Genomic DNA, 27,274 nt, shown 5'->3' on the forward strand with positions numbered 1-27,274 from the left:
ACTCACAGTGCGTTTGTTCATCCAAAGGTCACCCGCTCTCTTTCAGTCACCTGTACTCCCTCTGTGCTCTACCCTCCTCCAGCTCTGAAATAGGAATAAGAGGAGGAGAAAACGGACAGGAAGAAACATAAATCCTAAGACAAGGTGCCCCCCCCCCCCCCCCCCCCCCAACCGCTGTCACCAGTAATGCCACCTCCTGCCTTGCAACCTGTGCCTGAGATCTTATCTTATTTACAGATGTCACCTCACCCTTGTAGGTGAAGGCCACTGACCAAGTGACAGTGTATCCTCATTTTTTTTGTGTAATCTGGATTCTGGCCACACAGTCATCCACTGAAATTGCCAAAGTTACTATCCTCACCTACCAGAAATGCAACCTTCTGTCGGAACTGTACTGGCCCCAGGGAAGCATCTGGTGGGATCTGCACTTTGGTTCACTCCAATGTCGTAGTCACCAGATCCCACTAAGTACCTACCTGGAAGCTATAGTGTTTAGAGTGCAAATGTCTCTGGCAATCACCATTTTCAGTGTCGACCTCCCTCCAGGTACAATAATTTCTTACTTTGCACTGTCTACCTTAATCCAGCAATTCACATCCCGTTTCTCATCCTTGGGGGCTTCAATAGGCACCACCCAGTGTTGGAGAGTGACACTTCAATGGGTAGGGGTCTCCTAATTGACCAGCTTATTACGGACCTGAATTTGTATCTCCTCAATGAGGGATACCCTACCCAATTCAATGCTCTTAATGGCACCTTTACCACTATCAATCTCACGATCACCTCTCCTGCTCTCATTGCTTCCCTACATTTGTCAGCCCATGATGATGTTTGTGACAGTGACCACTTTCCAGTGGTTCTATTGTTCCCCTGCCGCCGCCAGGCAGACAGGCCCCCAAGTTACGAATTCCGCAGGGCCAATTGCCCTTTGTATTCATCTGCTGTGCACCTCTACACCTCCCTGTCAAATTGCATTGATGCGGCCTGCAAGGCATCTATGCCACTGTTTTTCACACTGCTGCTGCCCCGCCCCCATCAACATGTCCCCTCATCTTTGATGGATACTTTGGTGGGCCAAGGATGTCACAGTCACTGTCTATAACTGCTGACATGCACTGCAGCATTTTAAGCAACACATTTCAAAGACGAACCTCTTCGCTTTTAAGTGTGTTCATGCGAAGGCTCATTACCTTATTAAGTAGTGTAAAAAGGAATGCTGGGAGAAATATGTGCCGCTCCGGGGACATACGCCTCTTCATTGCAGGTTCAGTCCAAGCTCCGTACTGTTCTTGGCTGCAAGCGACAGTCAGTATTCCATTGCCTTAACCTTAACGGTGATTTGTGCACTGATCCATCGGTCCTCGCAGAACACCTTGCTACACAACACTTTGGGACGGTATTGGCATCATCTTCCTGTCCTCCTACATTTCTCCAGCAGAAATCCAGTGTTCACTATGCACTATCCCCCCCCCTCCGCCAAACCAATCTGTTCATAACACATAACACTAAGTGAGTGCTATAGTCAAGCAGGCTCTTACCTCTTCATGGGACATGGCAGCTGGCCCATATTCTGTCCGCAACCAGATGGTCTATTATCTTCAACTGCATTAGGTTCACAGCTGCTTTTCTGTCACAATGATGAAACAGTATAGTTCTCCCTGTCCTTAAGACCAGAAAGAACCCAATGGCCTTGACAGCTACCACCCAATTAACCAGACAAATGTACTACGTAAACTTCTCGAGAGGATAGTTAGCTACACATTATGTTGGGTACTAGAATCTCCGGGCCTTTTGTCCCTGTATCTCTGTGGCTTCCAAGTGAAATAATCTCCAACTGATCATTTACTTGGGTTGGAAAAAGTTACGCAACAGGCTTTTACTCACCACCAGTGCCTAGTTGTGGTCTTCTTTTTACGTACATGTGGCACACAACATGGCTTGGTGCCATCACATTTTAGTTACCAACCATGACTGGGGCTTCCATGTGCCCCTTCAGATTTTTATCCATGAGTTTTCCTCTGAGCGGCTCTTCCGGTTCCAAGTTGGAACTTCCCTCAGCACCCCTGGAATTCTGCAGAATGGTATCCCACATGGTTCTGTGGTAAGTGTCACACTCTTCCTCCTTGCAATCCACGGGCTTGTGACCCCTTTTGGCCTCTGGTTACTCTGGCATTGTACGTCAATGACTTTTGCATATGATGCAGCTCCCACTAAGTAGTATCTGGTGAGTGTCTGCTCTAAGATGCCATCCCATGGGCCTCTGCATGGGCCACCTCCTATTGCTTCCAGGATTCTCCCAAAAAAATGTGGGTAATGCACTTTCATCGCTGATTCACAGTACACCCCAACTCAGAATTTTATTTAGGTGAACAGCTTCTCGATGTTGTAGCACAGTCCTGTTTCTTGGGCCTTACTTTTGATAACCAGCTGACATGGCTGCCCTTCATTTGCCACCTAAATACTGTATGTATATGGAAGCTTAATGCTCTCCACCTCCTGGCCCTTGCATCTTGGGGTGCAGACTGTGTCACTTTTCTCCATCTTTACTGTGGCCTGGTCTTCTCCAGACTGTTGTGGTGGTCAGGTTTATGGCTCAGCAGCTCCTTCCACTTTGAAACTGCTTGACCCTCTTCACCATTGTGGGGTTCATCTGGCTATTGCTGGCTTTCTCAGTAGTCCCATTGATAGTCTCCTCACAGAAGTGGGGATTCCCCCTCTACACACATGACTGAGCAAACTAGGGTTCATCTGGCTATTGCTGGCTTTCTCAGTAGTCCCATTGATAGTCTCCTCACAGAAGTGGGGATTCCCCCTCTACACACATGACTGAGCAAACTACTACTTTCTTAATCAGTCATCATTCACCAATTCCCTGACCATCCGATGCATCCTGCACTCTTCACCATTGAGGACTGTCTCTCTCCTGACACCCGTTCTTGTTTGGGATTGCCGGTTGGCATGCGTATCACTTCCTTATGTCGGGATCCCCATCTCCACTCGCTGTAATGTACTTCACATCTTTCCTCCCATACCCCTCCCACCCATGGATGGTAACTAGACCATGAATCATGACTGATCTATTCCAGGGTCCTAAGATTCGTGTCAACTCTTTAATTCTCCACCGTCTTGTATGTGCCATCCTTGGAGTGTTCTAGGGTGCCACAATTTTTCACACTGATAGTTCTAAGGCAGTAGATTAGGTGGGATACACTTTCATGTCTCCTACTGCCTGAGAACACCATTTTTTGTCAGGATCAATTAGTGTGTTCACAGCAGAGTTTCTGGAAATTCACAGAGCCCTCCTTTTTTATCTCAGGCCTCCCTCCACAGTGTTTTAATCTGTTCAGATCCAACAAGCAGCCTGCTGGCCATCGACCTCGTCCTTCGGTCTCTGCTATACGTGCCCTTCTCTTGGCCCACGAGTGTGCCACCTGTTCAGATGTCTTTCTCTAGGTTCCAAGTCATTTGAGCAACCCAGGGAATGGACTGGCTGACCGTTTGGCTAGAGAAGCAGATACTTACTCCCATTTCCTTCCATTATTCCAACTGTGGATATGCGGATCTATGCAAACTCTCTCTTTACCCAAAATCTGAATGACATCTGGTGTGCTACTGCACATAGTAATAACTCCCCACAATCAAGTAGTCTTCCCCCTGTGGGTGTGCGGTAAGAATAGGCCCGAGGTATTCCTGCCTGTCGTAAGAGGCGACTAAAAGTAGTTTCAACCAATTCGGCCTTCCATGTGATGGTCCCCCTTGGGGTTTGACCTCCATTTTCCAAATTCTAAAGAAGTACGAGCCTTTTGGGGAAGGACACCTTACATGGTGTATCACTGGTCCTCAGTGCACTAAGACCTTGGCACTCAGCATTGTAACTGCATTGTAACCACACCCACTATTCCTCAAATTTGGCCTAAACACCTGATGGGTTGCACAAGTTATGCCCATAGTGCGTCCCCATTTGCACCTATGATCATGATGGACTTTCCATGGCACCCGAAATCCAGCACGGTAGCCAGCCCATTGTGGTGGGGTCGTCATGCACCCTCTAGGTTGTAGCCCCCTGACAACACAGGGATCGTACTGCCGATACCTGAACTGCACCCTCCCCACGTCGGCCAAGGAGTAGATGCCCGTCTCCATGGGGCATCAGGACTCCCGGCAATGGTCATCCTGCCAGGTGGCCCTTGTTTAGGCTGGGTGGCGCCCGTGGGGAGAGCCCCTGGGTGGAGTGGGTGGTATTGGGGCGGATGTTTTGCAGATGAAATGTCAAAATGTATCAGGTCGATCTGCGGCCGAGTCTTTTGAAAAGAAAGGTACTGTCTCTGGTTCTGGTACTCCTGCCCTTTCCCCCTAGGCCACTCCCTGGGAGGGAGGACAGGCTCGCCGGCTTGGGGCGATATACTTCCCCCGCTATTTAGTCTGTTCTCGGACCGATGGGGGGGACGTTCGCCACCTCCAAGCCCATATTCTTTGTCCAGCACATCTAGGACATCTTTGGGGAAATCGAGGCTCTCAGTAAAATGCGTTCGGGGTCCGTTCATATGAAGACCACCTCCGCCACACAGTCGGCGGCACTCCAGCATGTGACTGACTAGGGGACATCCCAGTATCCATTGTCCCACATCTGGCACTGAATAGGATGCAGGGGGTTATTTTTCATGAGGACCTCCTGCTGCAATCTGATGAGGAGCTCAGGGCCAACCTGGAATGCTGAGGCGTGCATTTCGTCCGGCGAGTCCAGCGCGGCCCCAAAGACTGTTGCATCGACACCGGGGCCTTTATCCTCGCATTCGAGGGGGACATTCTCCCGGAGAAGGTAAAGGTGATGTGCTACCGGTGCGACGTGCCACATTACGTCCCACCTCCTATGCGCTGCTTTCGGTGTTTGCGCTTTGGGCACATATCGTCACGGTGTGAGGCCGAACCCCTTTGTGGCGATTGTGGACGTCCTCTTCGTGAGGAACATGCATGCACTCCACCACCTCGGTGCATCAATTGTCCTGGCATCCACTCACCTAGATCTATAGACTGCCCCGCGTATCAGATGGAGAAGAAGATTCAAGAATTAAAAACTTTGGATCATCTCTCTTTTTCTGAGGCCAGGAAGAAGTATGACCACCTCCATCCCGTGACGTTGGCAATATCGTTGGCCTCAGTCGTGTTGCCTCCTTGCACAGTATCCTCACCCCTATCCTGTCCCCCCTCCACCTCCTCACCCCCATCTGGGGTTTATGCCTCCGCCTCCCAAAACCCTCCCTTCAAAATCCTCCTCCCTCGCGGCCCCTGCCCCCTCTGCCCCAGGGGCCACCCTTCCTCCTCCTCCTCCCCCTCCACCATCTGAGAAGCGATCCTCTTCTCAGGCGTCCATCGGGCAAACGTTCCAGACCCCGGCTTCCAAGGTCCGGCATTCCAAAATGGAGCCCGCGCGTGAGGACCTTCTTCGGGTCCAGCATACCAACCCCGTGCCTCATCAGACTTCCAAGAAGGCCTCCAAGAAGAAGTCTTTATCCCCCTCTCCACCCTGGCGCGTTTCGTCTGACGCTCCATCCATGAGTCGCTGCTCCCGGCCGTCCTCAGTTTTGCCGGGACACTCTGCTGCCAGGCGCTCAGCTGGCCTCTCGTCGGCGAATGATACTGCCCCTCCTACGATACCCAGGACAGCGGCCACAGCTGGCGACGACTCGATGGAACAGGATCCGCCTCCCGCCGGTTGTAGCGTTGTTCCCTCATAACCTGGCCCTCTGTGGCCGTCGAGGTGACCAGCTCTTCCCCTGTTTCATTCCCCCTTTTTTCTGACTAGCGATGGCTTTGTTACATTGGAACATAAGAGGTATTCGATCTAATCGGGAGGAATTACAACTGCTCCTCTGCCTGCACTGTCCGCTCGTCCTTGGTCTCCTGGAAACCAAGTTGCGCCCAACTGACCGTATTGCTTTTACCCACTATACCTCGGAGTGGTATGACCTCACCCCTGTGGACGGTATTCCAGCTCATGGTGGGGTCATGTTGCTCGTTTGGGACGATGTCTATTACCATCCCATCCCATTGACCACCCCACTCCAAGCAATAGCTGTCCGTATTACTCTTTCTGCCTTTACTTTTTCTGTTTGTACCGTCTACACTTCATCGTCATCTGCAGTTAGTCGGGCTGACATGATGCACCTGATTGTTCAGCTTCCTCCGCCGTTTTTATTGTTTGGCGACTTCAATGCCCATCGTCCCCTTTGGGGCTCTCCTGCATCCTGTCAGAGAAGCTCCCTCTTGGCGGATGTCTTCAACCATCTCAATCTTGTCTGCCTCAATACTGGCACCCCGATTTTCCTCTCGGACTCTACTCATACCTACTCCCACTTGGACCTTTCGATCTGTTCTACCACTCTTGCCCATCAATTCGAGTGGTGTATCCTTTCTGACACCTATTCGAGCGACCACTTCCCCTGTGTCGTTCGTCTCCTGCACCACACCCCATCCCCACGTCCTTCGAGCAGGAACATACCGAAAGCTGACTGGGGACTTTACTCCTCCCTGGCGACCTTTCCGGACCACGATTTTCTCAGTTGTGACAGTCAGGTTGAATACTTCACGGCTGTTATCATCAATGCTGCCGAACGTTCCAATCCTCGTACTGCCTCTTCTTCACGTCACGTGCTGGACGACGTGTTTTACGCACCTTTCGCCGCCATCCTACGTAGGCGAATTGTATTGGATACTAACGACTCCGAGCGCAATGCCGTAGAGTCATCAAAGAGAGCAAAAAAGCTTGTTGGGCCTCTTTCATCAGCTCCTTTAACAGTTTTACTCCCTCTTCTATCGTCTGGGGTGGCCTGCGCCGGCTGTCGGGCATTAAGGCCCACTCCTCGGTACCTGGCCTGACCTCAGGTAATGAGGTCCTTGTTGATCCTGTGGCTGTCTCCAACGCCTTCGCCCGCTTTTTTACGGAGGTTTTAAGCTCCGCCCATTACCACCCTGCCTTCCTTCCCAGGAAAGAAGCAGAAGAGGCTCGGCGACCTTCCTTTCACTCGCTGAATCTGGAAACTTATAATGCCCCCTTTACTATGCGGGAACTCGAACGTGCACTTGCACTGTCCCGTTGTTCAGCTCCGGGGCTAGATGCCATTCACGTTCAGATGCTGGCACACCTTTCTCCGGCAGGCAAAAGCTTCCTTCTTCGTACCTACAATCGCGTCTGGACCGAAGGTCAAGTCCCCAGGCGTTGGCGTGACACCATCGTTGTTCCTATACCCAAACCTGGGAAGGATAGGCACCTTCCTTCTAGTTACCGCCCCATTTCTCTTACAAGCTGTGTCTGTAACGTGATGGAGCGCATGGTTAACGCTCGGTTAGTTTGGATTCTTGAATCTCGACGGCTACTTACCAATGTTCAATGCGGCTTTCGTCACCGCCGCTCCGCTGTTGACCTTGTCGACATTCATTATGAACAACTTTTTGCGAAAGCGCCAAACGGTAGCTGTGTTCTTCGATTTGGAGAAGGCTTATGATACCTGTTGGAGAGGAGGTATCCTCTGCACTATGCACAGGTGGGGTCTTCGCAGTCGCCTGCCCCTTTTTATTGATTCCTTTTTAACAGATCGAAAGTTAAGGGTACGTGTGAGTTCCGTATTGTCCGACATCTTCCTCCCGGAGAACGGAGTGCCTCAGGGCTCCATCTTGAGTGTAGCCCTTTTTGCCATCGCGATCAATCCAATTATGGATTGCATTCCACCTAATGTCTAAGGCTCTCTCTTTGTCGATGACTTCGCTATCTACTGCAGTGCCCAGAGAACATGCCTCCTGGAGCGCTGCCTTCAGCGTTGTCTAGACAGCCTATACTCATGGAGTGTGGCAAATTGCTTCCGTTTCTCTGAAGAGAAGACGGTATGTATCAACTTTTGGCGATATAAAGCGTTCCTTCTGCCATCCTTACATCTCGGTCCCGTTGTTCTCCCTTTCGTGGAAACAACTAAGTTTCTAGGGCTCACATTGGACAGGAAACTTCATTGGTCTCCACACGTCTCTTATTTGGCTGCCCATTGTACACGTTCCTTAATGTCCTCGGAGTGCTTAGTGATTCATCTTGGGGAGCGGATCGCACTGTCCTGCTTCACTTGTATTGGCCCATAGTCCGGTCAAAGCTGGATTATGGGAGCCTCGTCTACTCGTCTGCTCGGCCATCCCTCTTAAGCCGTCTCAAATCCATCCACCATCGGGGGTTACGTCTTGTGACCGGAGCCTTCTACACTAGTCCCGTCGAGAGTCTTTATGCTGAAGCTGCCGAATTACCATTGACCTACCGGCGCGACGTACTGGTGTGTTGGTATCCCTGCCAGCTGTTGTCAATGCCCGACCAGCCCTCTTATCAGTCCTCCTTCGCCGATTCTCTCGACCGTCAGTATGGGTTGTATCTGTCTGCCCTGCTGCCCCCTGGAGTCCGCTTCCGTTGCCTGCTTCGACAATAGGGTTTTGCCCTCCCTACCACCTTCAGAGAGGGTGAGAGCCCGACACCACCTTGGCTCCAGGCTCTGGTTCATATTTATCTCGACCTCAGCTCAGTCCTGAAGGAGGGTACTCCGGCTGATGTGTATTGCTCACGATTTGTCGAACTTCGTACACGACTTGCTGGTCACACCTTTATTTACACCGATGGCTCCAAAACTGACGATGGTGTCGGCTGTGCCTTTGTCGTTGGGGCCGCCACCTTTAAATACCGGCTCCTCGACCAATGTTCCACCTTTACGGCCGAGCTTTTTGCTCTCCATCAGGCCGTTCAGTATGCCCGCTGCCACCACCATTCATCGTATACACTCTGCTCTGATTTCCTCAGTGCTCTTAAGAGCCTTGGAGCTCCCTATCCGGTCCATCTTTTGGTGCAACGGATCCAGCAGTCCCTCCATTCTTTCGCTGATGAGGGTCTCCTGTCAGTTTTCTGTGGGTTCCCGGACATGTAGGAGTGCCTGGGAATGAGGCTGCAGTCCTCCTGCCTCGGCCAGCCTCCCATTGCGTCCCGTTATCTGACGTTCATGGGGTTGTTTGTAAGAGGCTTGTGTCGTTGTGGTGGGATGCTTGGTCATTCCTCCAAGGAAACAAGCTCCGGGCAGTAAAACCGCTCCCAACTGCTTGGACATCCTCCTCCAGACCATCTCGGTGAGAAGAGGTCCTTCTGACCAGGTTGTGGATTGGGCATTGCCGGCTTAGCCACCACTACCTGATCTCCAGTGACCCAGCCCCGCAGTGCCCTTGTGGTCAAGCATTAACAGTGGGCCATGTTTTATTGTCGTGTCCCCGATTTTGTCAATCTGGTGTTGTCCTGTCCCTGCCATCTACTTTACCGGATATTTTAGCTGATGACGCTCGAGCAGCTGCTCGTGTTCTGCTTTTTATAACTTTGACTGGCTTGTCCAAAGACATCTAACTTTTATACGTATTTTATCTTCATCTTTGCCAGGACTTTCTGGTGTCTCCCCCCCCCCCCCTCCCCTTGAGTTTTACTAGATTCCATGTGCTCTAACAACTGTGACTGGGCACTAATGACCTAAGTAGTTGAGCGCCCTTAAACCCCACCAAAAAAAAAAAAAAAAAAATGTGGATTACGTTTAGTATCTACAGCTTTTTACACCAGCCCTGTGGAAAGCATTTATGCTGAGACTGCTGAACCTCCGCTGTCCCATTGGCGAGCAGTCCTTCTGAGTCTTTATGCTAGCCATTTGTCTTCCATGCCTGCTAATCCATTCCATGACATTTTCTTCGACGCCTCCTTTGATGTAGGGTATGCAGGCCACCCTTCCTCCATACTAACACCGGGAGTCCGCTTCCGTCAACTGCTCCATTCTCTTTCCTTCCGCTTTCCTAAAACTTTCTTGTGAACTCGGGGTACAGCACCACCTTGGCTCCATCCCCAGACCTGCTTGCTCCGTGATCTTTGTCAGTTTCTGAAGGATGGTACCCCTTCACTTGTTTATTGTCGGGCATTTACTGCTCAATGTGCACAAATGAAGGATGCCACATTTATTTACACTGATGGATCAAATACATCATTTTGTGTAGGGAGTGCCTATATTGTTGGCGACACCCCAAATCGATTTTGGCTTCCCGATCAGTGTTCCGTTTATACTGAGGAGCTTTAGACTGTTCTCCAAGCTGTCCAATAAATCCGTCACCATCAGCGGATACAGTATGTTATGTGTACAGATTCTCTCAGCTCTCTCCTCAGTCTCCAAGCTCTCTACCCTGTCCACCCACTGGTCCACCGGATTCAGGACTGCCTCCAGCTCCCTTTGGGGGCATCTCGGTGGTGTTCCTCTGGATCCCAGGACACGTTGGTATCTGTGGAAATGAGGCGGCCGATATAGCAGCCAAGGCTGCAGTCTCTCTCCTTCGGCCAGCTATTCACACAATTCCCTTCACCGATCTATGGAGTGTTTTATGTCATCGCGTTGTTCTTTTATGGCATGCACATTGGTCAACACTTCCCCATAATAAATTGCGGGACATGAAAGCTCTTCCCTGTGCTTAAACCTCTTCCTCCTGAATGTGTCGTCGGGAGGAGGTAATATTAACTAGACTCCGGATAGGGCACTGTCTTTTCAGCCATCGACATCTTTTAAGCGGTGATCCCCCCCCACTCTGTCCCCACTGCTCTCACCTGTGGACAGTAAGACACCTTTTACTCAATTGCCCCCATTTTACTCTGTTATGCGCCCGTCTACAGCTGTCGCCTGAAATATTGTCAATTTTAGCAAATAACGCGCTCAGCTGATCGCGTTCTTGAGTTTATTAGTGCCAGTGAGATGACGTCGGTCATTTGAAGCCCTTTTTGGGGACAACCAAACCCTTTCTCTAGTGGTTTTTCATGCTGTACTCCTGCTTTTAGTTTCTCCAATTTTTTGAGTTTCGCTCCCTTAGCTGCTGGTTCCATTTTCGTATTTTACTTTTACCTAAGTCACAGATTGGGCACTAATGACCATAGCAGTTTTGCGCCCTAAAACAAAACAAAAAAAACGCAAAGCCAACTGAGGAAAATATAGGCAGCGGAAATAAGATCTTAAAGGAGTATTAAAGATGGTGTGAGGGTGGATACAATCCGAAATGAAGATATTAGGAAAGACTAAATATAGGATCAATATGTAATAAAACATTTAAAAAGATACAAAACCAGATTTTACACAGGTAATGTAGGAGTACACGCTGAGCGGCAGAAAAGTTGGAGTACAGCCCAGGAGATTGTGGAGACAACTGTAAAACCAGAGCGGGCAAGAATCCCTGACTCATAAAATGAAGAAGGAGGAGGAGGAGGAGGAGGAGGAGGAGGAAACTGCAGCAAACTACCCCTTAGAGAATAATGAGCAAAAAGGATCATACAGACTCGAGGCCGGAAATCCTGTACAGTACATTACAGCACTCAACATGCTGAGACAAGACAACCGTTAGAGAACCTGTCCAAAGTGGCTCCCACAGGCCTGTAAGCAAGTGTGGACATGATTCAGCTGCATCTGACACCAATTTTCAAATGTCCATTTACTAGTTCTCTTAACTGTTCCACACCCTCTTCTGTTGTGTGGGACAACCTCAGATGGCTCTCTGAGACCAAGAATCAATTTCAAATTTCTGTCCTGGTAGCAGCAGATATAGGCATAATAAACCCTATCACTATCTCTATGATCTGTAATTTTATAATGGTCTGTTATTCACTTCCCCTTCCATGATCCTTCAGACTACTCCACCAGGTCATATTTGAGGGGTGTTCTCTCCAGCAAACTATTCTGTACTTCTATTTCAGTCACTGGCATTATCCTTCCACCAGCCTTCATGGATCTAGCAGCTGTAGTCTACATTCCCACCATGTTGACTTGTGTTTTGTGGGCTCCTTTGTCCTGCACTGTGGCAGTGGCTGTAAGTGGCAGCTGGCAGCTCTAGTGAATTCAGACAGTTAAGCTCAATTGAAATAGAAATATTTTGTGATTCTTCATTTGTATTATTATGCAGTTTTCGTCAATTGCACTTTAATAAAATTTCACATGTACCTACTTGTCACTGCACCTGATTCGTAATCTGTCATTATATAATATACCAACTTACTAACACTGAGATGAGCATGTGCAGTGAGATAACATACCACTGACACATTTGAAGGTGTTTGATTTATGCTTAAATTCAGTTCATGTAAAGTTATTCAGCTTTTTAATTTTTTTTGCAGGAGCAGGAAGAGGTACACCCAGAGGAGGTACTGGCAGGTGAGATTTTTGCTTTCTTCAGTAGCTTAATTACATGCTAAAGTTATCACTTTAATATTTTCTTATGTGGTATTTTTTCCATATTTTTCTTGCTAAACTATTTTAGTGAAACAGTTGTTCAAAATTTTATACTTGAATTTGACACTGGATGTTAATTACATGGTACATAATTCATACTGAAAATTGGCAGTGCCTTTGTAACTACAAAAGATTGGTCACAAATATGCAGTTGTGTTTAAAATTATACAGTGGTAGATTGTGAGGGAAACGTGATGAAAGAGAAAGAAGTCAATTTTTAACTACCAAATTGACATTTAAAAATTAGTCATTGTAAAGGTGAGCTAACATTACAAATAGGCCCACTACGATAAGTAGTAATGGTTAGATCACAGTCCCCTTATTCTGTAGTCATGGCTCATATTAAAATCATCATCTTGAGATAAATATATTTATGTATACAACTATCACACAGCACAGTTGAGCTTCTTAAAGAGGAAAATTGCCAGTCTTATTGTTGACTGGGGGGGGGGGGGGGGGGGGGGGGGGGCACACTGGTGCCACCGTTATCCCTCACCTGCCAAGAGGGTAATTGACTATGCAATGACAACATGCTATTGACAAGGGAACCTCCCCATCGCACCCACCTCAGATTTAGTTATAAGTTGGCACAGTGGATAGGCCTTGAAAAACTGAACACATATCAATTGAGAAAACAGGAAGAAGTTGTGTGGAACTGTGAAAAAATAAGCAAAATATACAAACTTAGTAGTTCATGGGAAGATAGGCAACATTAAGGATGATGGGAACGCAGGAGCGCCGTGGTCTCGTGGTAACGTGAGCAGCTGCGGAATGAAAGGTCCTTGGTCGAAATCTTCCATCGAGTGAAAAGTTTAATTTTTTATTTTCAGTTTATGTGACAAACTCTTATGTTTGCATCACATTTTTGGGAGTGATTATCACATCCACAAGAAAACCTAAATCGGGCAAGGTAGAAGAATCTTTTTACCCATTCGCCAAGTGTACAAGTTAGGCGGGTCGACAACATATTCCTGTCATGTGACGCACATGCCGTCACCAGTGTCATATAGAATATATCAGATGTTTTTTTCCTGTGGAGGAATCGGTTGACGTATGACCTTGCGATCAAATGTTTTCTGATCCCATTGGTGAGGCACGTCCTTTCGTCTACTAATCGCACGGTTTTGCGGTGCGGTCACAAAACAGACACTAAACTTACTACAGTGAAAGAGACATCAATGAACGAACGGACAGATAATAACTATGCAAAAATAAAGTAAGTAAAATTTTCATTCGAGGGAAGACTTGAACCAAGGACCTCCCGTTCAGCAGCTGCTCACGCTACCACGGGACCATGGCGCTCCTAAGCTTACGTAGTCCATTATGTTGCTTATGTGGCTCATGGACTACTCAGTTAATATATTTCGCTTATTTTTTCACAGTTCCACACAACTTCTTCCTGTTTTCTCAATTGATCTGTGTTCAGTTTATCAAGGCCTATCCACTGTGCCAACTTATAACTAAATCTGAGGGGGGTGCGATGGGGAGGTTCCCTTGTGAGTACAAGATGCCTGACTTGGTCGTAGCTTCACAACCTGTGTACTACATTCTCGAGACCCATCTCCAATTCTGTCACCCCTTCCACTCCCATATCAGCTTCCCTGATTTAAACATATAGGGGTTCCCCTTAGCTCATCCTTAAGTTCCACAATCCTCCTTCCCTCAGTACCTGTATGTGTCCCTGTGCCTCTTATATTACACCCTGTTCCAACTCATCCCCTCACCGACATTCTCAATCAATCAGCCCACCACAACTCCTCATACAGTTGGCCTGCAGGTTTAAGAAAATTTATCTGACTGACAGAGGGGCAGACTGAGACAAATGTTATTCCAGACTTAGCCTTTGATTGTTTATTTCTACATTAACAGTTTCATGACCAACAAAACATCATAGGCTGGTGCATAAGACTCAAATATTTTCTATAAGTTCCAAAAACACACACTATACATGATGGAGACTTAAATCATTGAAAATAATATAATCTGCTTCACTGATCACTGAAGTCTGCCAATGTTGGGGTAACTTTCTGAATCCATAACTGTAAAAATCATGTGGTTTTGTAGCAAAGAACTTCTAGAGCCATGTTCAAAGTGTATTTTCACCCCAAAAGGAAGTTTGTGAAGATCATTGAACAGAGAGCAGAAAAGGTGAAATCTGTGGGTGCAATGTCAGGTGAAAAGGTGGTTGCAGATTGACTTCCCAACCCAGTTGTTGTATAGTGTTACTGGCCAGTGTCGCAGGATTCCGGTTGCTGTTATTGTGGAATAGCATCACTTCACACAGTCTTCCTAGTTGTTGTTCTGGGATTTCGTCTGGAAGATGTCTGTTGATGACAATAAATGCCAACAGGAGAGTTACCTCATGCAAGCAACTCTTTGTACACCACATGGCCACTGTTCCACCAGATGCATAACACTATCTTATGTGGATGCATGCAAGTCTTTTTATGTGGCATTACTGCTTTGTTTGGACTAAACCATTTCTTTCTTTTCTTTCCCTTGCATTAGCACAAAGACAAATTTTCTAGTCATCAGTAATGGTGCAGGATAGGAATGATAGGTGGTGTTCACACACAAATCGATGACAAGCAAGTGGATAATGCACATATGGCCAACCAGTAATTTTTCTCATTTGGCTTGTGTATCTCATATGCTTCATTGTTGAACCTTCTCCATTGCATTCAAATGTTCCACAATGATGGAATGAGCATGAGGGACTCAATACAGGGGAAATTTTAGAAAATGATTTCACTGAAGAAAATGTTGGTGTTCCTTTATTTGACCCTATAATATTCTTTCCCCTATTGTAACCAAGTCTGTGGCATTCACTAAGAGAAGCAGAATGTTTCACAAGTGTTGATCACATTGAGTGTGGGATAGCATTTCACATTTCCTGATTACAATCTCTGAATTCCAAAGGCAAGTCATGTTTCAGATTTATCAGTCCCCTTGTCATAGTAAATACAATGCAGGGTGAATGTTGTTTGTCTGGTATGATTTGAACTGGGAGTTGCAGCAACAGTAAATGAATAATGCTTCTGATTTTATCTCTGTTGCAATATGTCACCACTGACTTGAGAACTAGAAAAAGTTCATTCTGAGTGTCACATGACAGATAATGCATGTGCAAATGCTTTCCAGACTATTGTTGGTCTCTCACCTTGCCTATGTATTCAATTGTTATAAACACAAGAGTTCGAATATTCACAGGAAATTTTCATTAGTTGAACCTGCAATTTTCTGAGCTGAACCTCTGAATGCCAAGCCTCTTTGACCAAGAAATAATATCACATTAAGTAACATGAGAGCTCAAATGCAAGTTGGCTATTACATGGGTGAACAGAAAAGTTACCTTTTTTTTCTTCCAACCATCAGCATACTTCTTTCATGTCATTTTATTTCTTCGTTTTTATGATTCTCCTGTGAAATATTTTTACAGATGTAAATATTTAGTTTGTTGTCTGTCATTGGATGAAAAATATATTGTATATACTGGTTTTTAATGTAAATCCCCTTAAGATGTAATCAGAAATGTGTTACTTCTGGATGTTGTTGGCAAGGCTACCAAATTGTAATGTTATTTTAGATCTGCCAATGTGTACATTTGTTGGGGAAATGTGATAGAATTCACAAGAATATTTGAAGAAAGCATTTTTTTAACTCCATCACAATGTGGGTTTAGTGCACAATATCTAAAGAAGAAATAGAATAATATAACAGTTAATACAATCAACTTTGCCAAAATAACACTCTTCTACAAACACCCTTGTATTTCTGAAAAAAATACATTTTGATCCTATTTGTACTTAGATAGCTGAATTCAAAACTGTTTTTAGTTTTTTTTTTTTTTTTGTCAGGAATTGTTTATGAATAATCACGATTTTCTCTTTCTCTTCTGTTTCTGATATATTGCAGCAAACATGAGGTGAAATTCAATAGAGAAATTCACATATTTATGATGTTATAATTTCATCACATTAATGGAGGGTGAATTCTAACATATAACACAGAAATCTTTTTGGATACACCTTGTAGCATTTATTTGATATGAGAAATAAGAGGAAATCGACAAGAAAATGAACCACTCTATTCTAATGCACGTCACTTTCTTCTCTTGTATTGTGAATCTTTCTTACCTTGAATGATATTCCAGCAATAATCTGCTAATATAGAAGGTACCCACTTCCCTTCATAACACCTTTCTATGGTAGAAATGTCCTTATGGTATTTTTCGCCATGTTCATTCAATACATCTCTACAACTCTCTATGAAGTAGTCCAGATGAGGGTCCATCATATGTATCTTCAAAGACACACTGCACATTGTTTCATTAGCCCAAGTTTGATGTGAAGTGGTGTAAGCGGTATATCCCCAGGAGCTATCTGACATTAATGTTGTACATTCTTTTCGCCCACTTTCCATTTCCGACTAGGCCATTTCTTTTTCATGTAGTGACAATTTCCGTCTCGACTATCCCATTCACAAAGAAAACAGGCATACTCCATGTACCCTTGTTACATTCTCTGTACCATCGCAATTACTTTGAAATCTGCAAATATTTTCCATTTGTATTCACGGTATAGTAATGAATTTAACACCCATTCTACAAATTGGTAATTCTCTTTGGTCAAGCTGGCATAAGCTACTGAAATGAAGGGTATTTTATTTCTGTTATGCAGCAAAACACCATTGAGACTTAGTTTTGATGAAGCAACCGGCTGTCACTGTTAGAGATAATGGGCTATTGCAGGTGGTCTCAGTGACATACATATGGCAGGGGATAACTCGATGACATCTGATTCTTCCCACCTGCTGTTGAACAAGAAATTGTTATGTTCCATCACTAACAGATGTGGCAACATACCTGTAACAAGAAATTGTTATGTTCCATCACTAACGGATGTGGCAACATACCTGTATCTCTCTATAATGTCCCTATGTTTACCGTGAATTGTGGATATGTATATATATACGAGGGCCGTTCAGAAAGTAACCTCCGGTTGATTTAAAAAAAATACACGAAGTTAAATGAAAATATTTTAATATATACATCTTACAACTACATCTTTGCACTATTTTTCTACATAGTCTCCATAGCGATTGAGTCACTTGTCGTATCTCTTCACAAGCTTTGAAATTCCTTCTGCATAAAAATCAACCGCTTGTGCCTGGAGCCAGCCTGTGACCGCATCTTTGAGATCTTCGTCGTCATCAAACCGCTGTACCCGAGCCATTTCTTCAAATGCATGAAGAGGTGATAATCACTTGGCGCCAGGTCTGGGTTGTAAGGTGGATGGTTGATAACGTCCCACTTGAAGGACTCAAGAAGGGCCGTTGTTCTGCGAGCAGAGTGAGGACGGGCGTTATCGTGCAAAAAAACTATACCGGAAGTCAGCATACCACGGCGTTTGTTCTGTATAGCCCGTCCTAGCTTTTTTATTGTTTCACAGTACACGTCTTGATTAATGGTCATACCACGTTCCATGAATTCAACCAACAACACCCCTTTGGCATCCCAAAACACCGTTGCCATCAGTTTTCTGGCAGAAAAATCTTGTGAGGCTTTTCTGGGTTTGGTAGGCGAATTTGAATGTGCCCACATCTTTGATTGTTCTTTTGTCTCAGGGTTCACATACTTAATCCAGGTTTCATCACCGGTCACGATTCTGTTTAACAATGGTTCTCCTTCATCCTCATAATGTGACAGAAAGTCTAATGCAGAGGCCATTCTTTGAGTTTTGTGGTCGTAGGTAAGAATTTTGGGCACCCATCGTGCACAGAACTTACGGTAACCCAATCTTGCTGTCACTATCTCATACAACAGAGTCTTAGAAATCTGTGGAAAGCCAGTAGACAACTCCGACATTGAGAAACGTCGATTTTCACGAACTTTTGCATCAACTGTCTGAACGAGTTCGTCAGTCACCAATGATGGTCTACCACTCCTCTCTTCATCATGAACGTTTTCTCGTCCACTTTTAAATAAACGTACTCATTCACGGACAACTCCTTCACTCATAACTCTTGGTCCATACATGGCACAAAGCTCACGATGAATAGCTGCTGCAGAATATCCTTTGGCTGTAAAAAACCTTATGACAGCACGCACTTCACATTTGGCAGGGTTTTCTATTGCAGCACACATTTCAAACTGCCACAAAAACTAAACTAGTGCAGGTGCGACGTTCACTCGACCACGGCTTGATGCTGACTGACCTGTTGAGTGCGTGAATGCACAGATGGCGTCGCTACTCCCCCCACAACCCGACATGTGACCGATCGGAGGTTACTTTCTGAACCGCCCTCGTATATACATACATACTACACAAAACGTATCCCTGACAATGATATTTTGTTTACATATTAGATTTTCCCATGGTAAACTGGGTTAGAAGCACACAGTTTAATATCAGAAATAGAACTCTTGTCGAACAGTGTAATTTAATTGGATAGATAAAAACATCCAATCACCAATCACATTCTTTCTTGTGTGTGTGTGTGTGTGTGTGTGTGTGTGTGTGTGTGTGTGTGTGTGTGTGTGTGTGTGTTTTTGTGTGTGTGTGTTTTCTTGCTGCTGCTTGGCAAGTAGATTTTTTAATCTATCAAATGAAATTATAAAGAAGAAATAGTACATTTAAAATTAAATACAATATACAATTAGATGCAGCTGGGGTGAAGGACTCATAAAACTGAAGAAGTGAATTGAAACAAAGAATATTATGAAACAGAAAGTTGCTACTCACTATAGAGTAGAGTTTAAATGAAGGATGTCGTGTTGGGCAGCGTGCTTAGCAGCAGGGTATCAACTTGTTTCTTGCCACAGCTTGTAGGTGGCCATTTATGTGGACAGACAGCTTGTTTGTTGTCATGCCCACTTATAAAGCAGCACAATGGTTGCATCTTAGCTTATATAGCACATGACTGGTTTCACAGGTAGCACTGCCTACAATGGGATAGATGATATTTGAGACCAGACTGGAGAAGGTGGTGGTGGTGGTGGTGGTGGTGGTGGTGGTGGTGGTGGTGGTGGTGGTAGGATGTATGGGACAGGTCTTGCACCTAAGTGTTTTACAGGGATACGACTGATGAGGTAATGGGTTAAAATTCCTTCCTAAACACAAAGAATCCTAAACCCCCTCCTCTCGTTCAGATTCATTGAAGACATCTTTGTGATCTGGATCGAGAATGAGGATGTCCTATCCGCATTCCTCAAGAACCTCAACAGCTTCTCCTCCTTTGACTCACCAGGACCTTCTCAAGCCAGCAAGCCACGTTCGTAGGTGTTGATCTCCACTTCAAAGATGACTACATCACTGCCTCTGTCCATATCCAAGCTACTAACTACAATTAATACCTCCATTTTGACAACTGCTACCCAGTCCATACCAAGAAGTCCCTCCCATACAGTCTATCCACATATGCAGTGATGAGAGGCCGTCCTCGAAATATACTGGGGGTCTCAATGAAGTGTTCAGACAATAATTATCCTCCAAACCTTGTACAAAAACAAATCTTCTGTGCTTTATCTTTGCAGTTTCCCACGACCCCCAAAGTCTCACCATCTGGCCACAGAGGAGCATTCCCCTTGTAATTCAGTACCACCCAGGACTGGAACAACTGAATAACATCCTCTACCAGTGTTCTGACTAACTATCATTGTGCTCTGAAATTAGAAATGTCCTGCCTACTATCCTCCACACCTGTCCCACAGTGGTATTCCTCCGTCTACCAAACCTACACAATACACTCGTCCATCCGAGCACAATCCCTGCTCCCAACCCTTACTTAATGGCTCAGATCACTGTAGTAGAACTAAATGCAAGACCTGTCCCATACATCCTTCATTCACCATCTACTCCAGGCTGGTCACAAACAACATATATCCCACCAAAGGCAGGGCTACATGTGAAACCAGTCATCTGATATAGAGGCTGAGCTTCAACCAATGTGCTGATTTCTGCATGGGAATGACAAGCAACAAGCTGTCTGTCTGCATGAATTACCAGTAATAAACTGTGGCCAGGAACTCCCCCTGCAGTATATCCTACGTTCCTGTAAGCCTCCTGGCTTCAACCTTGATTAGTCAGTTTTCTCGCCCATTCAGACCCTTCCCTGTCTCCATTCCAGTGCTACATAGCCCTCATATCACCAACACAAGAGGTCTTCTTTACTCGTTTTGTAGAAAGAACTGCAAGGATTTTGCTTTTTTTGTGTCTGGCAATGTCAGTGAAGATATTATTTATCTTTATTACATTATTTGCTAGGTATATACTATTAGACATATATTTTCACCGATAACTTATTCTTGAAGAAAAGTGATGTCTGTGTCTTGTAACTAGTGTGTTCAGCAAAGTTATTGGTTTGATCACTTCTTCTATTTTTAAAGCTACATTTTTACATTTATAATAGCTACCACAGCTAAGGCTAAGTATCTATGGCTGGATGACATGTCTGGCATTGCAGTAATAGAGCATACAAACTAACTTTGGTAATTAATGCATGTATCTATTAGTCATGACTGTCAAAATCCAGACCGTCACAATTGTACAGACACTGTTTTTCGATGTACTATTTTTCTTCCTTATGAGATAGTGTACTGGAGACAATTGCATTGTTTTCCTTATTTTGTTTTGGCTGTCTTAGTAGTTTCTTCGTATAATTTAAGTGTTTACATTTATTTATGGAGCTGTGTTTTGATTAATGAGGAGGGGGTTTATGAGGAATCCAGTCAGCAATAATGTTTTTTATGATTTACCATATGACACATGAGAGATGATTACCTCTGAAATGAAGAGGCTGGGAGTAAATTGTGTAGTAGAAACAACTGAAACACATAGGAGAAATGTGCACACACATTTGGAGAGAATTTGTGATAAGTATCCGAAGATAATGTACATACAGTACCACTGTCCCTTTGCTCAAAAAACATTTCCCATCAAGACTTTCACTACAGTCTGTTCCCAGACAAAATTGATTCTCTTACTGCCTCACCTCTCTACATGGAGTCCAGTAGGGAGCTGCATTTCCCCATCTGTCATCCACTCGTGGTCATTTAACCCACCTGTTGCGGATGATCCATACACAAGGTGAGAAATGGCTTAGGTTGTCATGAACATCAGAACTTCATTGCAACACAGAAGGCACATTATAATGTTGGGCATGTGAAATGGCTTCCTAGTGCTAAAAACATAACAATAGTCCTGTTATGCTGTAAGGTTGTCACAAATATGAGCTAAGCTGAGCACTGCAAGCTGCACTGGTGTTTTCCTAGATTCCAGTGTTGTTGTGCTCAGAGGAATAGTTGGGAATGTTAGAGCAAAGCAAGGTAAAGAATGCCCTGATCCACTGAAAGATGTTTGATAATATGAGAACTATTCTTGAAGCTCCAGTAAAAACTGAGAATGTTGAATGTCACAAGACAGCATTGTAAGGTACCAGTCATATGGTACACCACACACTTCCACCTCATTCCTATTATGTCTTCTACTCCATCCTGTTCCCATACCCAACAAATTTCTTCCTGCCTCACCTTTACGAAGAATGCACCTGAGAAACAACCCACATCGTCTGCTACACAGTCTCCTTGCTATGTGTATCCATCTGTAAGTAAAGAAAGGAGGATTACATTGTATGTGTTTGATGTGCAATTTTACTGCATGAACAGCAAAAATGTGGTAAGTGATAACATTTTTGCTATTACCTTATGTGGGGTATCCCTGAGAAAAGTTAATGATAATTTGAAATTCTTGATGAAGTATTCTGCAAGTCACCAAGTGCTCTCATTGTCAAATACTGGGTGAATAGAATGACAGCATATGCTTGCAGTGAGTGAGGCTGCATATACAGTCATACACACAGTTCCTAACAGTTAAACTTGCCACAGTGAGTTAACCCTGTAACATAAAATTGTATGTTTTAATAAGCAGATTACTACAGGATTTTAAATTATAAAATTTGGTTAATAATTATTTGAAATGTTGACAATAAATGTTTATTTGCCCCTGGCAGTATTCAGATAGCCAGCTTGCAACTTGAATAAAGTTCTGACTTTGTGGAACTCGGTTAGTAATGTTCACTGTTGTACATAATTGACTAGATTAGATGCTCAGTTATTCACTGATCACTAGGCTCTCTAAAAGATTGAAATAATTGATTCTGTTCTTTATAATGTCATATTGAAACAGTCTTCATTTATCAACTGTTTGTTTGACTTTTGCAGATTAAGTATTTTTTATATTAACACACAATTTCCTTTTTTGTCAATCAGGCCCTGTTGTCGGGGAAGCCCCGCGTCCTGTTGCTCAGGTGAGTGAAAGTGGAAGCAGCACCACTGAGACTGACAGAGAGATGGTGAGTTTCACCAGCAGCAAAGGAAGTTTGGCTTTGTGGCATGTAATGAACCCCCCCACCCTGTTTCCTGGCCATCTTCCAGGGTGCTAACAAATTTCATCAGCCCATGGTTTTTAGCTGTTCTGTGGGGTGCCCTGCACACCCGATTTTAATTAATCAACACCTTTCTACATATCCTATTCATCTTCACTTCATACTTATTATTTTTTGCACTCCAATCTCTCCTGACACCACAACTTTTGCAACTTTATTTGCACTGGTAACTGAAGTGTTGTCTCAAGTCTTATATTACAATGTAATTACTTACTGAACAATTACAAAAATATAACAAAGAATACTTGCATACTGGCTAATGGCATCGTAACTTCTTATTTTGTCTCCTGATATAATGGCGTTGTCACAGTGCTACAGATCTAGGGCAAAGCACTTCACTGAATGAGAATGAGATAGCATGGAATAAAACTCTCAAATCAGCAAGTACAGTGAAGCCTGATGAAGCAACTATTGCTGTCCCACTCTGCAGAAACTCTTCACACATTTGCAGCAGATTTCATGTGCAAGAGAAAAAATTCCTGAAGTGAATAAAAGTTTAAACCCATTATTTGAACTAGAATGAGACTTTATGGCAGCAACCGTCATTCATTGATACTATAGACATTGCAAAATATGTAACTTTACCCCAGAGCTAGGTTACAGCACATTTGATATTCATTAAACATGATAATTACCACCTACAATTGTCTAAAATATTTAGTTATTGCAATTATACGTCAATCACCTTTGTAAAATGGTAATAGAGTCACTCTTCTTGCTATTATCATAGCCAGACAAACTTGAAAAAACCCTTTTTAGAATATTATTATGGTCATTAAATTAATTTCTCGTGCACTTCATAGAGAGGTCTTCTTGTCTTTGGGTATCACAAGTTTATCTTGGGTTGCTTAGTAATTCAATAAATCTAACTTCATGTTTGGTAGCTCATCTATCACTGGTTGTCCTGTGTGAAGTAAAAGTAAGTGTGTAGCTATGTTCTGTAGCTACGTTTGCTGTTTGGGATTTGCTTCCAGTAATATTCAGGTATGTCTCTGATACATGAAACAGAATCAAATGATCAATCTTTGGATGATCAACCAGATCTTGTACTGACTTCTGTATACAGGTAGCTGTCCCTCCTGCAGGGACCATATGATCAACATGCATGCTGTCTGTCATATGAATCTCAATGTATAGTGTCTGCCACAAGGTGTACAACTCTGAGGACAAGGGCCCATTCCACATTAACTTATGCTGCCATAGACATTGCAAAAGTATCTTAAATGTGATCACAATGGGACTAATTAATCCAAATGGATCAAAAATGTATGATGTGGCACACAGTACAGCGCATTTTGTGAAGCTGTAGATATTAGGTGCTGGTTTGAAATTGTTCACAGTTTCAAAATGTTGAACAGCTGGATGCTAGAATAAACCTCAAGTTCTAACATCCTGATCATTATCAAGCAGTAAAAGTAGTTGTGTTTTTTGCACCACTGAGGGGATATTTTTGAATAGTTCGTCTGTGTTGCTGTACCATTTCCATAGTGAAGCTCCACCTCTTATCAATATCTTCCTGAGATCTTACTGGAGCTTGATTTCACCCCTTACTGTATTGCATCCTGAGATACAATGGTCAATATTGAAATGATCAGTGAGAATGTTTGCTGCCTCACTCTGCTCACTCTCTTTGTGAGCTCACTGTAACAGATTACTGGCTGCAAGAAAGGGCGCACAAGTCATTCTGTGTGTGATCGTCTTTCATTGGTATTCCAGAGGTGGTGCAGATCTATCACTCCTCCACAATATTCTTTGGAAAGTGCGATCTTCATCTACTACCAGAACTTGTCAATGCATATTCTCCATGTCTACTGTGAAGGCAATGTTATGTATGTGGAAGCATAATGTTATGGATTACAAATAATGTTGAATGGCTGGTCATATCATTGGAAGACTGTTTAGTGACAAATTTGTGTTTGATTTGGCAAGAAAATCAAATGCTGCTCTCTTTTAGTAGTTGAGCTGAAGTGGCGTGTACTATGAAATGGCTTCTGTCATGACTAGTACTGCCGTGTGTCGTAAACCTTCATACTTCCTCATAAACTCTGTGTAGCTTTCCACAAGCTTTAATTGTCTTGTTAGTTTCTGCTCAGTCTGAGAGAAGCATTTTACTGCATTGTGGAAAGATTTGCATAACAAACTTTGCTCTTCCTGAAATGGAAGATGAACTATGAACCTATCTGTTGAATCTTTAGTTGTGTGTTCCATGAAGTGCGAGTCACATTGCTGCTCATCTTCCATCATTAAGACATTGATACCACACAACTAGTGTTTGGACAGCTTTAAGGAAAAGAAGTGGAAAGTGGACTCACATATTTTTTCATTTGTTGTTTTATGTAATACAATTTATTACTTAACAACATTCATATTATTACGATTTAAAGGCGTATTAAAACAGTCATGAGCCTCGCAGTAAAAACTTTAGCAGGCTTAATTAATTAGAATCCATATTTTGGCAATTGTACCATTATGAAATGGGCATGATATTGGAAGTACACAGTTCACAAAACAAGGAAAGGTCACATGAATTGGGCAGGTTCAACAAACAATTTTATCAATCAAATTAATTACAGGGACTGACATAAGATGCATTAACAATTTGCAAGCTTAAGTTACTGTTGCACAGTTGAACAACATTCATCCAAATACATACTCGAGCGACCTTTTCCCCTGCATAATCCATCTCCTGCATCACACTCCTTCTCCATGTTCCACTAGCTGGAACATCTCCTAAGCTGACTGGGGGCTTTTCACCTCCCTGGTGACCTTCCATGACCAAAATTATCCAGCTGTAATAGTCAGGTCGCATACTTCATGGACGTTATTCTCACTCCTGCTGAATATTCCACCCCTCATACTTCCTCTTCTCCATGTCGAGTCCCAGTCCCTTGGTGGACTACCGCATGCAGTGACGCTATTCGTGCTCAGTGACGTACTTTACGCACCTTCCAGCACCATCCTAAGTTGGCAAACTGTATCAGTTATAAACGACTCTGTGCACAATGTTGTCGTGTTATCAGAGAAAGCAATAAGGCTTGCTGGGTGGCTTTCACCAGCTCATCCAACAGTTTTACCCCTTCTTCAGTAGTCTGGTTTGGCCTGCGCCAGCTGTCTGGCACCAAGGTCCACTCTCCGATTTTTGGCCTGACTGTGGCGAATGAAGTCCTTGTGGATGCTGAGGATATCTCAAATGTCTTCGGCCGCTTTTTCGCAGAGTTTATGAGCTCTGCCCATTTCCACCCTGCCTTCCGCCCCTTAAAAATAAGCAGAGGAGGCACGGCCACCTTTTTTCCAGTCTTTGAATCGTGAAAGTTACAATGCCACCTTCACCGTGCGGGAACTCGAAAGTGCACTCATCCGTACCCGATCCAATAATCCAGGGCCCAATGGTATCTGTATTCAGATGCTGAAGAACCTTTCTTGCTCAGGTAAAGGCTGTCTTCTTCGCTCCTATAACTGCATCTGGACTGAAGGTCATGTTCCCACACACTGGCGTGAAGCAATTGTTGTTCCCACGCCCAAACCAGGAAAGGACAATCACCTTCCTTCCAGTTATCATCCCATCTCCCTTACCAGCTGCGTCTGCGAGTTGATGGAGCACATGGTGAATTCTCAATTGGTTTAGCTCCTTGAATCTTGATACATTCTTGCCACTGTCCATTGTGACTTTCGTAGGCACCGCTCTGCCGTTGACCACCTAGTTACCTTGTCGACCTTCATTATGAAAAACTTTTTGGAAAAGGCTTATGACACCTGTTGGAGGGCGGGAATTCTCCACACCATGTACAATTTGGGCCTTCGCAGTTGCCTCTCTCTTTATTAATGCATTTTTAATGGATCATATGGTCAGGATACGTGTGGGTTCTGTTTTGTCACATGCCTTTCTCCAGTAGAATGGGATGCCCCAGGGCTCCATTTTGAGCGTGGCCCTTTTTGCCATAGCTATCAATTCAATAATGGATTGCCTTCCAGCTGAGGTTTCAGGCTCCCTTTTCGTGGATGACTTTACAGTCTACTGCAACGCTCAGAGAACATGTCTCCTGGAGCGCTGTCTTCAGCATTGTCTAAACCGTCTATGTTCCTGGAGTCCCCCCTGAAGGTACGGGGATTAGAATAGGCCCACGGTATTCCTGCCTGTCGTAAGAGGCGACTAAAAGGAGTCCATCCCCCTCACGGGGGTAGTTAGCGCCTGCGTCCGGAGACGGACGGTTCCACGACCTATCATCGTGGTCTTTTTGGTTTTTCACTTCTCGTTTCTTCCTTCCTTTTGTTGGTTCCTTTCTTTGCTCTTCTCCACCTCACTGTCTTCCTTACTCTTTCCCTTGACTTCTCCTTGCCTTCTCATTGCCTTTTTCTCTTTGCCTTCTCATTGCCTTCTTCTCCTTGCCTTCTCATTGCCTTCTTCTCCTTGCCTTCTCATTGCCTTCTTCTCCTTGCCTTCTCATTGCCTTCTTCTCCTTGCTTTCTCATTGCCTTCTTCTCCTTGCCTTCTCTGGTCTCCGCCTCGGCGTTTGAGACAGTCT

Source organism: Schistocerca piceifrons, chromosome 2 (assembly GCF_021461385.2).
Source record: "Schistocerca piceifrons isolate TAMUIC-IGC-003096 chromosome 2, iqSchPice1.1, whole genome shotgun sequence".
Taxonomy (NCBI): Eukaryota; Metazoa; Arthropoda; class Insecta; order Orthoptera; family Acrididae; genus Schistocerca; species Schistocerca piceifrons.